The following is a 12926-nucleotide window of genomic DNA, read 5'->3' as shown; positions in this document are numbered from 1 at the left end:
GCCCCACCACCGGATCGCTCGTCGGAAGGTCTTGTCGAGCGGGATCCTGTCCTCGAAGCTGCCCATCGCTTGGATCCAGCAGGAGTCGAGGAACTCTTGCAGAGGGCGCATCCGAAGCCTGCACAGGCGCACGAGATATATGCAGGAGGACATCATCCCGAGGAGGGACTTGATGGACCTCACCCTGGCCACGTCCGTGGCCAGCAGATGCTGCACCTTGCCCAGGATGGCCTTGGTCCTTTCCTCCGACAGCGAGGCCAGACGCGCCACTGTGTCGAGCTTGGCTCCCAGAAACAGTGCGACTTGCGACGGGACCAGGTGGGATTTGGGAAAGTTGATGGAGAATCCCAGGTCCGTGAGCAGCTGACGGTCTTGCTGTGTGATCCACAGCGAGCTCCCTTGTCCTTGCTCGGATGAGCCAGTCGTCCAGGTAGGGATAGACGTGGATCCCCTGCAGGCGCAGCCGCGCCGCCGCCGGTTCAAAACACTTGGTGAACACCCTGGGTGCTGACTTCAATCCGAACGGGAGGGCCTTGAACTGGTAATGCCGTCCTTGACCACGAACCTGAGGAACTATCGGTGTCCTTTCAGAATGGGGATGTGGAAGTACGCATCCTCCAAATCCAACAACGACAGGAAATCGCCCTCCTCCAGCTGTCCCAGGACGTGCTGGAGGGTGAACATCCGGAACTTCTGTGCCTTGATGTACTTGTTCCGTCGTCGCAGGTCCAGGATGGGGCGCCATCCTCCTGTCTTCTTTTTCACTAGGAAGTACCTTGAGTATACTCCTAAGCCCCGGAGCCTCTTCAGGACGAGCTTGATGGCACCTTTTTTGAGCAACGCCCTTACCTCCAATAGCAGTTGAGGGACGTGATTTTCCTTCCTGACCACGGGTGGAATGTGGGGGCACTTTTTTAGAAATTCGAGGGCGTGCCCCTGGGCCAGGGCATCCAGCACCCAACGGTCGGTGGAGATGGACGCCCACACGCTGACGAACTTCGCCAGCCTGCCTCCCACCGGGGTGCTTCGGTGGGGGCCCGACACAGCTGTCGGTTCAATCTTGCTGCCTTGGCCTCCCTGGCGACGACGGTGGGGCCCACCCGACTTGCCTCGTCCTCTAAAGGCTTCCTGTGATGAGGAGCGGGCCGCTTGGCGGTACGTAGAGGAGCCACCGCCAAATCCCTTAGAGGCACCCTGCTTGCCTCTGGTGCTCCGAAAGGACGGCCTTCGTTGCCGGAGAACGCATAGGGCCCTAGCTGTCTCCGTGTCCGCCTTGATGGCTTGGTGGGACTCATCCACCGTTTTCCCAAACAGGTTGTTCCCGTCGAACAGCATGTCCAACACCTTGGCTTGTACATCCTGGCAGAAATCCGTCGCCTTGAGCCAACCTCGTTGTCTAAGGCAAATGCCGTTGCCTAGCTGGTGGAAACCGGTGTTGGCAATGTCCGTTGCCACCATAATGGCGTGGTCCGATTCCACTTCGCCTTCTTGCAAGATCTCCAGGGCCTCGGCCCTCTTGTCATCCGGTCGGAAGTCCAACAGGGGGGCGATCTTGTGCCATAACTTCCTGTCGTAGCGGGCCACGATCGCGAGGGCGTTGGCCGCCTTAATCATTGTTGCCGCTGACGAGATAACTCGTCGTCCCATTGCATGCAGCTTCTTCCCTTCGCCGTCAGTCAGGGAAGTTGACGTTAAGGCCGATGCCCTCCCCCGCTTTCTTCTTGGCCGCCGCTGAGACGACCGAGTCAGGGGTCGGTTGTGCCCTAAGGCACAAAGGGGCCGCGTCAGGGACCCGGTACTTCTTCTCGTACTGATCCCTCTTGGCAGGCGTCGTAGGCGGGTTCTTGAGAAGGGTGAGACCCTCGTCCCAGATGTCATCCAGCAGAGGCACGGCGAGGACTGCCTTCCTCTTGGCCTTGCGCCGTTGGTAAAGGAAACCTTCCTTCTTCTTCTCTTCGGGGCAGAGCTGAAAAAACTCGGATGCCCTGGCGATCATTACATGGAAAGATCCGATCTCGTCGGACGGGGAGGCCCGGGCTGGTGATGGGAGCTCTGTCCTGTCATCACCGTCGTTGTCGTCGGTACCCGTCGTGGCCGTGTCCGTTCCTGTGTCATCCCCAGGGACGGGGGACATGGCCAAAGGCCGAGCAGGCTGCAAGGGCTGAGAAGGCGGGCTGGATGGATCCGTCTTCTCTTGTTCGGGGGGCTTCCCGCCGGGCCCGGCTCTGGTTTCTCCGTCGAGCCTGGTTCCGTATCCTCCGTCGGTGGTAAGGGCAATCTCGTCCTTATCGCCGAACATAAGGATTGTATTGCCAACAAAATGGCCGCCGAGTTATCCTGCGGCTCCGGAAGCGACGGGCGCAACGGGTGACTAGGCCCCTCACCGGTGCTGCCGTCACTCTCGTCGTCACCCTCGTCGGGATCCCTCCCGTGGGGACGGGCCTCTTTGACACCCTCTTCGAGGCCCTCTAAGACTTCTGCCAGCTCCTCCTCGGATGCTGTGTCCGTGTCCACAATGGCCACCGGCCCCCCCTCCTCTTTTTCCGCCGGGGTCTTCACGGGGGTCTTTTCGATGGGTCTGAAAGAGGCTTCCCTCCGCAGGGAGACTCTGGGCCCCGAGGTCGCCTCCATTGGTGTAGCCTTCACAGGCTGCGCCAGGGCCGCCACGACTCCCTCGATAGAGGCCTTGGCCGGGTGAATCAAGGCCTTCACCGCTTGGGTGTGCTTGAGGCCTTCACCTACGGGGGAGGGTCACCGCCTCGCTCCCCCTCGGCCGAATCCTTCGAGATCGACTGGGGCCTCTCCAGAAGTTTTCCCCGGGTCCTTGGATTTCCTCTTCCCGAAACCAGAGCGTTGGCTCGTGGTTGATGGTGCCGTAGAAGGCGCGCCTTGCCTGGCACCCGAAGAGCCCGACTGTTCGGCGCTCCCGGTGCCCACGGACTCGCAGTGCTTTACCTTCTGTTGGGCCCCTGTCGCCGGGGCGCCCTCACAGGAATTAGAGGACCGCTCGGACTTCTTCTTCTTCTCACCTGACAGACTCCTTCCTTCTAGCCAGTTGGAGAGACGAAGGTGTTGGTCCTTGATGGTCCGTTCTGACATGTTCCTGCAAAACGCACAGTCCTTCTCCACGTGCGTTTTGTCCTCATGAAGGCAATAGAGACATTTCGAATGCTCGTCCTCCCTGAACACATTCTGTAGCTGGCATCCAGGGCAAACCCTGAACAGCTTTACGGGCGTCGAGCTTCCTTTCTCCTGGGCCATGTTCGGGCAGGCCGCAGAAACTTCTGGAATCCCCCAAGAAGCCTAACTCAACGAAATCTTCACCCTTGAGGGGCGTAGAAAAAAATCTGACACGGATACCCGTTAATCGGATATAGAGATGGTGAAGCTTGAGGCTCTATTTGACCGAAAAATTAGAAATTCTCTTTGAAAAAGCGCGAAAACGCAGCAAAAGCTCGAGAGCTAAACACGAGGACTCCCAACACTTGAGCGTGCGGTAAAAATCTGAAGATGGCTGCCAGAGGCGGGGCTTAGGGAGAGGGCAGTCATTGCTGGGGGCAGTATGACCCAGAGACCAGTGATTGGTTACTACTGAGAAAGACAGATCAGAAACTAAACTGATACTGATTTTTTCTTTACCGAGGATTCCCGGCCTGATGACGGGGAATATTCATGAGCATGTGAATCCATGCCAGACCCCATGCTGGAGAATGCAGAATAGCAGAGTGGGCTAGTTCAATGAGGCAGGATAGGTTAGGTTGGCTAAGCATGTGGTGCAGTAAAAATTGAGTGAGCACTGCCGAGTTATGATAATATAAAAGGCAGATTCACTATACCCAGGTCATTTAGCGATAGTGACATTTATAATAGTCGTAGTGCTAGATCAGTATATTTGATCTCGTTCACCAATGTTAGAACAGTAGTACAGAAGGAGTAAAGTGTGCAAGTTCATCAATACAGAACATTAATACAGTGCAGTCAGTATACCGGGCAAGTTTTTAAAACAGAGCAATATAATGCAGCAAAGGATCAGTAGGTTGGACAAAATCGTTGTTTTGAGATAATAGTTATGTGAAGCGCGGACACGATACATGGCCCGTGATGGACTAGTTGTTGTAGACGAAGAGTTGGGTTGATGAGAGGGCCCGGGCGCAAGTACAACAGGGCCTGCATTCAATAATAGCAAGCCACAAATACTTTATCGATGTAGCAGTGTAGTGGCGACGTTCGCAAAAAGTTAATCAACCACTTGTTCAGTAGAAATAACGTTTGTGGCTGGGTGTACAGCACGCGTCTAATGATATCGGGACATTAGTGTATCTTTATAGTTTTGGAAGATGCCGTACCTGCGTTTCGTAGGTTTCCGGAGTCAGTGGATCAGGAAATATGCACGGATTCTGGCATACGGCATGGGCAGGCGTGGACAGGATATTAGCCTTCGCTCGGCAGCCTTAGAGAGGCAGGCCGGCTCAAGCCTATCGGTGCGTAATTGGCTAAGAAATAAACAGCTGTGGCCAATGGCGTCGGACACCAGTCTGGGGTTGGCCGGAGAGGCAAAACAAAGTTAGTCGAAGTGGGTGGCCATCTTGGGGGGGCAGCCACGAGGATCTCTGACTGGGCACTCATAAGAGTTAACGTGAAAATGGGCATATCTGGATCCTGCTGCATTTTAGATATACAGACTGAATAAATGCGCGATAAAGCAGCGCTTATCCGGGTGATGCTTGGAGAAAAGCAGAAGCCCTCGGGTAGGCCCACAGGCTCACCTTTCAGAGCAGAAGGACTCCGTCTTCTCCTCTAAATCAGTGTCACTGCTCCAGCAGAGGGAGAAGGAGCTCCAGCTCCTCCAACGACAACGGCTGCAATGTAAAGGCAGAGACAGGTGGGAGCAAAATAGCACTTCAGTTACTTTAAAAAGGGGTAAAAAGACAAGGTTAAAAGAATTAAAGCACAAATACTTTCAGAGGTAGGGAAAATAGTTTCATTTCACTAAAACCAGCAATTCAATTCAATAGACCTGGGCCAAAGTCAATGGTTCAGAGTCTTGGATAGGATAGCACAGTTCTGGTAGTCTTTGCCACGGTTTTTTAGAAGTAGTTGGTCAGACGAAAAGTTATATGTCGGTTTAGGGAAGGACAAGCCTTCAAAGTTGGGAAAGTTTCACAAACTTTCACAATGGCAGAACAGAGTCCTTGACTGCACTTGCACAGTACCTTTTAAATGAAGAAGAGCTGTAGCTGAGGCAGTTGTTCCTGGCAGTTCCTGCAGATCTCGCTGTTCCTGAGCTTCAGTCGTGGGGACAAGAAGGAGGACGTCGGGAGGTTCCTGCACTGCATAGGGAAGAGGCCACAAGCTTGGCAAAACGGCAGTTTAAGGTGTGAGTTCCTTAAAGCTTAAAGACCACAAACTAGTATCCTTCTCACTGGCTATCCGGTTTTCAACAGCACTCTGAAGAAAATTCGACCAGTATAGAGACGGTGTCCAGGTGCTCTGGAAGATGGTAGTCAGTCCCAGAGAAGGTATTTAAACCTTGGGGAGTCTGAAAGACACCCCTGTGCCACTGCACTGAAGGTGTTGTGTGACACACAAGAAAAAGATGATGCCTATGGAGTTTGTCTAAAATTCAATATCCAAAGAACAAAAAAGTAAAACACACATCAAAATGAAAGGTTCAAAGTCCCAAAATATAGCAAAAGAGCTGGAGGGCTCTAAGGTACAGCGAATTTAGCACTTGGGTGAGAATTCTCCCTAACACTTATACAGCCGGTGTAGACAGCCAGAGCCCCAGGGTGCTGCTTTTCCAGAGTGCGCCTATTACCTAATTTGTCATTGCACCCACTTATGCACTGACTTATACAGCCGATGTAGCCCCCAGTCCCGTTGGGTGTGGCCTTTCCAGAGTGCACCTACTCCCTAATTTGTCATTATACCCACTTATGTTCTGCCTTATACAGCCTATGTAGCCCCCTGATCCCCTGCGTGCAGCTTTGCCAGGGTGCACCCACTACCGATTTTGTTATTTTGATATGGTCCCGTATGCCCACCATGTCTTATTATGAACCTAGTAAACGGGACACGTCCTAATATTACTGTCATGTACCTCACTTAACGTTCCTGTCTCTCTATAATATGCTTCCTTCCTGTAACTGTAACTAGCCCCTAGATGCCCCAGGGCTTTGTGCGCCGCTTAAATTCAAAATAAATATAATAAAACATAAATACAAATAAATCCAGAAGTTATGGCATTGGATCTTTTGGTTTGACCGCAAACTGCTCACATTTATTGTGCTGCTTTTTTTCCACTCATATTTTAGCACCAAAATGTAGATGGTAGGTTGGGGTCAGGAAATATTGGTGGGTGTGCGGTATGTGGGATGGGGAGGGTTACCCAGGGGAAGGGCAGCAAGGAAACACGTCGTGGCAAGTACATTGAGTAAAGAAAACGAGCAAAGTTAGCAGTTTTGTTGCAGCATTAGAGATACTACCCAAGTTAGAATCTGTGTGTTTGCACTGAACATGGGGAAGCCACGTGATTTGTGTTCTGTCAGTTTGGATGGGCCTCATTCATTGAAGAGTCCAGTTTGTTCCTTATGCCTGGTGAATGTTCTGTGGTTAATGCCATTGAAGGCTGCTGAGATGTCCAAGAGTGTGAGTGTTAATGTGATATTTTTGTCTCCACCTATTGCGTGTTTGTCCTAGATGGATGCAAATGCTGATTCCATGCCTCTCATTGGCCTGAAGCCAATGTGTCAGTGGTCTAATATGTGATTATACTACAAGAGACCAACAATTAGATTTGCAGAATTTTGGCAAGGTAAGGTAGGTTCAAGAGGTCCATAAATGAATGGGTCTTTTGAGTATCCAGCAGGGCTCTTGAGAAGCGATTTGACATAGGCAGTCATAAGTGCGTTCAGTTCAGTGCATGTTTTGAGGGAGCAGTTCATCAGTTTTTTAAAAAAAAGCTAGCCAGTATTTCCATGGTGAGGATATCTTTGTATGTATGCAGGGGCCATGGGGTCATTCAAAGTGCTGTCATTTTTGCTGTGGTTTGCCATTGTTAAACTCTGATTCAGTTAGTGGTGAGAATTTGGTCATTAGAGGAATGTAGGAGTAGTTGCTACCTAAGGATCAAATGTTCATTCGCTTTCTGTGGGCTGTGTTGATTATCTTTTGCATACTTGAACATGTGCTTCTGCAATGGTCAGATTGCTTTGCAATCAGCAGTGTGTTTTTATCCAATTTAAAATTCGGTGTAATTTCTTCTATGTGTGAAGAGCTTTGTTGATGTGTTCGCAATAATAGTACTTCATTCCTTGGAGGAGTTCCACTTTGTAGTGGTCGATCTGTCTTTCATATGCTGGTTTGTCTTGTTGTCTATACCGTTTTCTCCATGTTTTTTCTAGTCTTCAAGAAGTGACCGATATGACACATGTAATAGGTCATTTCACGAGTACTGGAAAAAAAAACATGGAGATAGCATTGTAGACAACAAGATCTACCATCATTGTCTCTTTCTTCTTTTTTTCTTCTCACGAAAATGTGCTACACTTATGGCATCTTTAACAGCAGGCATGGATTCATCCAGTTGTTCAAATAAGTCCTCTCTGCGATCAACGGAGTCATTTGCGTTATTGCAACACTTTGCACAGTGCTTTGAATGCAGGTCACACATCACTTGCTGGTAGGAGATATTGACTACCACATCAGAAACACTTCCTCCTTTCAGCGTTGTCCATATGTTCCATTTTGTTCCTCCTTTTCCAATTTTGTTTCCTTCAGTTCCCTCATTTGTTTTCTACTGTCAAAAGGACTGCCACAGATTGTGGGTTGCCTTCATTTCTCTTGGTTTACTGGGTATGGTTGTTGTTTCTGGCACTCTTGACTTCTGTAATGCCGCTCTTTTGGCTCTACCCAAATATTTCATCAAGAGACTGCACATATTTCAAAATTCCACAGCTCACCTTGTTGCTGGGTTATCAAAATATGACCACATTTCCTCTTCTCTAGTCCAGCTTCATTGGATTCCTGTTGAATGTAGGATTAAATGTAAGGCCTTATGCTTGACTCATCGAACCCTGCATAAACAGGGCGCTTTGTTTCTCCAGGAGAAGATCGTTCCCTACCTTCCTACTAGAAACCTCCACTCTACAGAACTTGGTCACAAGGGTGTACTAAGGTTCAAAAAGAAGTCTGTTGGTGGCAACGTTTTTTTAGTTCCTGCCCCTCAGCTGTGGAATACCCTAGCACTGAGTCTGACAGAAGATCATAGTCAATTCCGGATATTACTTAAGACCTCCCTCTTCCCGAGGTAACTACTCCATTCTCTCTCAGCTCGATCTGGATGTTTCCTTCAAGCGATAGAATACCTTCGGGTGTCAGAGCGCTCTACAAGTATACTTAACGTAGCAGTTGAGAGACATCCTAATGCTTATTCCTAGATTGTGGTTAAAAAATCTCTAGAGTTATTCACTCAGAATATTAAGTAAATGCACCTCCAATCCCCAAATGGAAAGCACATCAAGTATTTCTGAAGTTGTCCACTTACAGGGATCACTTCCAAGAAATGTTTTTAAATGTTTTACTAAATACATATTGATAATTATTAAGAGCATTCAATTTTAGGGCTCTTTCTGAAATCATTTAAAATATACCTCTCTGTCATCATAATTACATTTCTCATTCCATATATATGCAATCGCCATTAAAATGTTTAAACAGCCTTCCACGTATTAAGCTCATCACAAACCTTGGGCGTTAACTCCTTCAGACATCCCAGAAGAAAGCTTCCCCTTAGCCATCAGGTATTTATACAAGAGGCACACCTTTCTGATCCAAAGCAGAGTTTCCAACGCTAATAAACTCTGCTTATCACAAATCCACTGTACAGATATAAAATTAGGCGACTTCAAGAAAAGCTTCTACACAGAGCCCTAGAATGTATCCAACCACTTTTAGGGCTATCAACCCACCTCCATTCTATAAAGTATTATATGGGTGACTTTCATTGTATAGACTTGCAACAACAATAACAGCGTAAAGCCCCCATAATTCTTATAGAATCCCCTCAACGAGGCCATATGAGCCCTCATATTTCAGACAGTGTTCCTTTAAATCCTATATCCAAATTCTTAGATCCTAACCATACTCCATATTCAGTCACTACCCCGAGCTTCGTCTCATTCAAATACCAGTATTGTCCCTTCCATTTTATTTTATTTTGAGTTACCCAGATCATAACTTTACATTTAGCTAGGTTAAGGAGAGCTCATTCCATTCTGCATGGTAATCAAACTTGTCTAAATGCCTATCCTGGTAAAGTCAAAAATAATCATGTCGTCAATATAGGCCAACTAAGAACCATGCTGTATTCCATGATTAGTAGGATCTTTTGCAGATCCAATTAAGGTTTAAAAGGCAAGGTGCAGGGCACAGCCTTGTTTTAGGGAATGATTTGTAATGATTATATTCATAAAGGCCCCCCATAAGTTAAGTCGAATATGTCAGACATGTCTGAATATAAAAGAAGAAGTAATTGTAATAGGACATTGTCCAGTCTCCACTGTGCCAGTTGTTGCCCCAGCATATGTCTATCAAGCATGCTGTATGCAGCTGAATAATCCAGAGAGGCAGCACAAATTGGAGTGCTGCACTTCTTCCCAAATGTTGTCTTTAAAGCATTAACTAACAAGACATTTACATTAGTACCTAGAGCAATAATCTGGTGTGTCCACACCAGATCTGCAGATGCCCTAGACGTAGTGAAACTACTGCATGTGATATGTGACTCTTATCCGTATACAGTGTACATTCAATAAAGGTAAAAAGTCTTCATCTTTTGCATCCTTTAATGATGTGTTCACTGTATTTTCACAACTGAGGATGAGGAAACTGCAGCCAATGCAATTCGGACCAGGAGGTCCAGCCTCAGGACTGACTCTTCCTTCTCTATCTACCAACATACTGATGGATGCTTGAGGATCTGATCTCTGTGGAGGTAATCTCCTGATTAGCATAAGAATTCTCCTTTGAAAATCTGTATTTCCTAGCAAATCCTGGAGTGATATCGGTAGGCCTTCAATTGCCTGGAATCTTGTCTCTATCAGAGGGCTGTCTGTCGCTGAACTAACCCTTTAATGTTAAATAGAGCAGTACAAAATCTCTAAAGAAAGCTGTGGGCTAAACCTCCTGGTCTGAAATGCATTGACTGCATCCTCAGAACTGGAAAACATGCTTGTGACCTTCGGTTCGGGGCTTCTGTGACCACCTCTGCCCCCTCTCTCCTGATCCCATGTATCCGTGCTAGCATCATGAAGGGGGAAATGCGTAGTGCACTGCATTTAACCATGTATGTTAGAACGTGTCCTCTCCCTGAGCTTCCAGGTCCAGTCTCCAGCTGAAAAACTTTGGTAACTGTTCAACCTGGATCAACCTGGATGTGAATAGATCGATGTCCAGTGGGCCCCAGAGGGCTGCCATCTGAGTGAACACCTCTGTGTGCAGCACCCAGTCACTGGAGTCGTGCCAGTAGCACAAGTTCCAATCCACAACTACGTTCTGCATGCCCGGGATGTGCTCTGCCATCTCAGAGGTCTTCTCGTTGAGGCAATGATGCCAAAGACTTTTGGTGAATTCTGCTAGCATTCACCCCGAGTGCCCCCTGGAAGGTTGATGTACTGGACTGCAGACACATTGTCCATCCTGAAAAGAATGCTGCACTCTGCTTTGCCCTTCATGAAGGCTTTGATCGTGAAAGAGCCGGTCGGACCTGGTGGGCAGAAAGGCACCCGCGAGCACAGCATGTCGGATGCACCGGCACCGTTACAAACGGTGCCGGTGCATTCGACCTCCCCATTCCCAATCAGCCCTATGGGGCCGAATGGGAATGGGGAGCATCTTTTTTCTGGCGCCCACATATGGGCAATTACCGGGTCGGGCAGGGCCGTAATGACCCAGTAATTGTCCATATGCAGGCGCCAGAAAAAAAATGACACTGGCAGCAGCCGTGCCTGTATTACAGGAACAGCTACCATCAATGTCATAATGAGGCCCACTGTCTATCCTGCACTCTGCTTTGCCCTTCATGAACACCTTGATCGTGAAAGAGCCGGTGAGCAACTCCGGAAAGTTCATGTGGAGGGACAACTCCTGCACCGACCATCTGCCACCTGTCTGCAGATGTCCGCATCTTGCTCCCCATCCTACATCTCTGATGTCTCTAAGAAATCAAACAAACAACTGCACCTCCTCAGATGTATTCTTCCTTTCCTCTCCTTAGCCCAGAAGGTTGCTGTCTCTAGAGCTCTGGTTCTCTCTACGCTAGACTACCGCAACAGCCTCTTTCTAAATCTGCCTGCTTCTACTCTGCGCCCTCTGCAACTCATCCAGAAAAGGACTGCAAGACTTGTCCTTGGCCTCAAGCCCTGGAATCGTATCTCTCCAGCCCTGAAATCTCTTCATTGGCTCCCAGTGGCTGCAAGGGTTAAATTCATGACCCTCTTGATTGTCCACAAGGCTTTCTGGGGCCTGGGTCCAAAATACCTTCAACTCTCCCTCCGTAAATACCTTCACACTCAAGCTCTTCGCTCCTCCACTTACAACTCCCTCAGGGTCAGTCACTTATCCAAGCAACAAGTTGGGGGTAGATCTCTTTCTCGGCTGGGGCAGCCTCCCTGCCACTCTGAAACTTGAGGAGAACCATCTCCAGTTCTGGAAGCACCTCAAAACCTTCCTATTTGCTCCTGCCTTTGCTCTGCCTCTACCCTGCTGGTCTGTCTGCTTCGGCTCCGTGCACCTGCTCTGATTTCGGGCCCAGGTCCCTGCCCACCCAGCCACACACCCGCACTGCCTCCTGGCAACCCTTGCATTTGGGTCTGTATCTGTAACCCTACACTCCCCTTACCTGCACTTATCAGACACCCCTTGTATGAGCTTTTTAACCTTGCACTTGCCACTCTGTTGCCTGCACTACCAGTTGATGTTCTTATTCCCTTGCTTGGCACTTTTCACCTATGCCCTCTCTCTTGCACTTTTCTGAAACACGTATGTATGAGCACGATACAAATACAATATCATATCATACTCTGCTGGCATCTGACTCTATGATGAGCTCCGGGATGTTTACAAAGATGACCCGTCCTTTCCAAGATTCCATGTTCTGGAGCCACCACTGGAGATCTAAGTTTCCTTCTTGGTCAAGGGGTATCCACTGATAATACCCTAGCCGCCTTGCAGATGCCGTATCTTCAGCCTCTGCAGGGCCCTGTAGTGCTAGGGGTCCTGGAAAGATGGCTTGTTTGGAGGCCACCAATAGACTGATGATATTCGCTATGGCCCAGAGTAATATCATGGGCTTTGCTAGTGCCGATCTTAACTCTCGCTCTCGTCATATCCACTACAAACTCCAGGAGCTCTATGCGCTTCTTTGGGACCAATTCTGACTTCTCCTGATTTATCACAAAGCCCAGGGAGGACAGCACTTGAGACACCCACTGTAACTGGCTGAGAAGCACTTGCTTGTCATCTGCTAGAATGAGGATATCGTCCAAATACACAATCATGAGAATACCTCTTTCCCGCATGACCGCAGAAACGGCTCCCATGAATTTTGTGAAGGCCCAGGGTGCTGATGCCAGCCCAAAGGGGAGGCAAGTAAATTGCCACATATGTGAGTTCCGTAGAAAATCGAGGTATCTGCAGTGATCCCTTCCTATCGGGATTGTCAGGTAGACATCTTTCAAATCTAAACCTGACCAGCCAGCCCCCTTCTGCAGAATGTCTAAGAGGAAGTGTACTCCCTCCATTTTTAAGTGTCTGTATACTAGCCAGTCATTTTGATCTTTCAGGTTGATTACCGGTTGCACTTTCTCCTTCCTGAGAACTAGGAGCATATTGCTTATAACGGCTGAGCTCTATAGCACCATTGGTTG

Source organism: Ambystoma mexicanum, chromosome 12 (assembly GCF_040938575.1).
Source record: "Ambystoma mexicanum isolate Mex_15411 chromosome 12, UKY_AmexF1_1, whole genome shotgun sequence".
NCBI lineage: Eukaryota > Metazoa > Chordata > Amphibia > Caudata > Ambystomatidae > Ambystoma > Ambystoma mexicanum.
Note: the sequence above shows the minus strand (reverse complement) of the source record.